This window comes from Eurytemora carolleeae, unplaced genomic scaffold (genome assembly GCF_000591075.1).
Source record: "Eurytemora carolleeae unplaced genomic scaffold, Eaff_2.0 scaffold155, whole genome shotgun sequence".
Taxonomy (NCBI): domain Eukaryota; kingdom Metazoa; phylum Arthropoda; class Copepoda; order Calanoida; family Temoridae; genus Eurytemora; species Eurytemora carolleeae.
In genome coordinates, this window is record NW_019396666.1 from 166755 (window position 1) to 170373 (window position 3619).

Consider the following 3619-nt stretch of genomic DNA (forward strand, 5'->3'; position numbering starts at 1 on the left):
ACTCCATTTTTGACATGGCCCATTCACGGTATTACCCTTTAAACCTCTTTCTGAGTAACAATGTGGAAGACATCGCAGTTTTCTACCTGATTACTTGTTCAATTCTGACATCTTTTATTGTCTCTCTGCGGCTCTTACAAAGGCACTTCTACAGATCGACACCACAAATAAAAAAAAAATCATATTTAAAATAGAAAAAAAAAAAATCTTTTTGATGCCCTTGATCAAACAAAGGTTTAAAGGGTTTCGTTGTGAATGAGACAAGACAAACTTTAAAAAAAAGGTTACTGGAAATCACAACTACACTCCCTTTAACCAGCGTTCCCTTAATAATATAAACAAACTTAGTTTAGTGAAATTGCGAAGTTTCTCAAATTATTTTCGTGTTGCATTCGCGCAATATTACAGTCAGCAGTTTATAAATTATTTTCTTCAAGATAAATACCTTAATAATGATGAAAGAACAAAACACAGGAAAACAATACACACGTCCTGGTTCCCCCCCCCCCCCCTTATCCCCCCCACCCTTATCCCCCTTCATCTTATAACCCACTGCGCCTCCCCGAGCCAAGCACTGAATGTTATTTTCAAAATTCCGAAAAATCTGAATTCATATCTTATCTACAAGAGACACCTGCAGTGTATTCTTGAAAACATATTTAGATAGATGAATGGATACTACAAGGATAGATAGATAGATAGATAGATAGATAGATGAATGGGTACTAGATAGATAGATAGATAGATAGATAGATAGATAGATAGATCGATAGATAGATAGATCGATAGATAGAAGGATGGATACTAGATAGATAGATAGATAGATAGATAGATAGATAGATAGATAGATAGATAGATAGATAGATAGATAGATAGATAGATAGATAGATAGATAGAAGGATAGATAGATAGATAGATAGATAGAAAGATAGATGAATACTAGAATGGGATAGAAAGATAGGTTAAAGAACGCATTTTTCATACAAAAGTCGGTGAATCCATTATTGAACAATTACTATATAAAATTCTCTAAATTTTTGGGTTTTAAAAATTCCAATTTTTTAAACTGCAACAAAATTTTCAATGGTGGCATTTTTTAGTTCTGACCTGCTAGGCCCATCTCTCCGGACAAGTAAGGTCCGACACAAATTTTAGCTCATTTGGTTTTGTGTATTTTTTATGGTAACTCATTTAAATAATTACGAAGTATAATAGCCATAAAGGTTTAATTACGTTGTTTCCGAAATTTTATCATCTGTAACATCTTTTTATAATTATTTGGTTTTTTAATATTATTATTTTTATGATATATTTTTCTGAGAAAACCAGGCTTTTAAGGCGCTTCGCGCGCGCCCATCTTATATTTCAACTTGGCTGTGAGCATCTTCTCTAGCTAGTAGAAGTGTAAAATATAATTAATAACAACAAAAGAAAATTGGCGGATTTTATAATATTTTTCGCGCAATTCAAAATTTTACAAATATTAAAAATCTTTTGGACACAATTTTTTGTGATTTTGAGCATCTATAAACCTTTCCTGAGTCATGTTAGGACGCCACACAAAATTTTGCCCCGATCGGTTCAGCTGTTTTGACGTTTATTGGATACAAACAGACAGACAAACAAACCTAACATCCAGCCAAGCAAAGTATATATGTATATATAAGATAAGAAATTGAGCTAATGGAATTAAATGGGCCTAGTGAGTTGATAAGTGAATAATTGATTCATCAAGTCTTGAGCCCGTGAGCTATATTTATGATCAAAGGGTTCAGCTGATCAAAAAAAAAAAAAAATCAAGAAATTCACAATAAAGCTCGATTAAAATCTCAATCACAAAAATTGCCTTTTTAGTTCTTAGACATGTTTTGGCTTGATAGTAGATACGTTTTATTTTTTTTTTCTTGTAATGATAAACTGTTCAGTAGACAAGCTTCTCGTCCCTAGACCTTTTTTTAACATTCCAGAAGTCACATAAATAATTCCAAGTTAAATTGATCTAAATTATGGTCAGGTTAGGATTTAAGAATTAGAGTGTTCGTATAGTATAGACCTGTAAAGGATTAAAGGTATACTCATTTTTCAAGCTACCCCCTTTCCTCCCCCCTTACAGTCAAGAAGTTAGTAAAAACTCTTCTTTAAACAATGCCCTAAAATATTTCGCATGTTCTTTTTTAGAACTACTTTCAATCACAATTTTGCCAATTACTCTATGAAATACTATAGCTGGACACAAGCCTTTTCATACTTGAAATCTTCGCATTCATGGCTACACAAAAAATCCGTATGATTTGGATAAGTTGTCTACCCAGTCTAAAAAGTTGTTAAAAATTCCTATAATACTACTGTAATGTATTTTTAATTTCTATGAAACCAAAGATGGGCGTAAAGGTGCAATAAATAATTGTACATTCAATCAGTAACAACATTTTTATGTATGTATGTATAATGTACAAAATGGTACACTGTACGGACATATACGTACCCAAACATTTCTGTATTTACGAACCAATCAATTCATCAATAAATCAATTATATTAAGCAATCAATTAATTGCTTATTTAATCAATTACTAACTCAATTAATCAATCAATTACTAACTCAATTAATCAATTAATTAATTACTTAATTAATAATTAATTACTTAATTAATAATTAATTACTTAATTAATAATTAATTACTTAATTAATAATTAATTACTTAATTAATTAATCAATTAATTACTTAATTAATCAATCAATTAATTACTTAATTAATCAATTAATTACTTAATCAATCAATTAATTGATTACTTAATTTATCAATTAATTAATTACTTAATTAATCAATCAATTACTAACTTAATTAATCAATTAATTAATTACTTAATTAATCAATGAATTAATTACTTAATTAATCAATTAATTAATTACTCAATTAATCAATCAATTAATTACTTAATTAATAAATCAATTAATTACTAAATTAATCAATCAATTAAATGATTAATTAATTAATCAATCAATCAATCAATTACTTAATTAATCAATAAATCAATAGAAAAAACAATTAAAAAACCCGTTTGTATAAGAGAACTCAACTATTGAGAAAATGCAGGCAAAGTGCAAATTATCTTTTTTTCTACGACCATCAAATTAACAAACCAGAAGCTCACAAACTAACCAAGAAAATATTGATTTGATACTAAAGTTTTCTTAGTCGATAAAAAAAAAATTTCAGCAAATCAAAAATTTTGTGTTGTTTTAAAACACCAGTTTAATAATAATGTTTATCAACTTAAAAAGAACTAATCCGTAACATTGTGTTGTGGAAGACGATGCCTGGCCGCCTTAAACAAGTTCCTCAAGATTCAACGGAATGAGATAGAACGAATATGGGGCATTGTACTGACGGACAATCTAACACGTGTGATATTGATATAGACTAATGTTCTGAACCCTCTAGTAATCAGGAATATCAGGAAAAAGATCTGAAAGCTCCCCCATTTTGGAGAACCCAAACCGCCATCGGGTGGACACCCGGCCCCCCAGGCCATCCTGAGATGAGGTATTACCCGGGGGCAGGCAGAACCGAAGTCCAGAAGTATACCTTACCACGTCCTAAAATGAGTGCACCCCC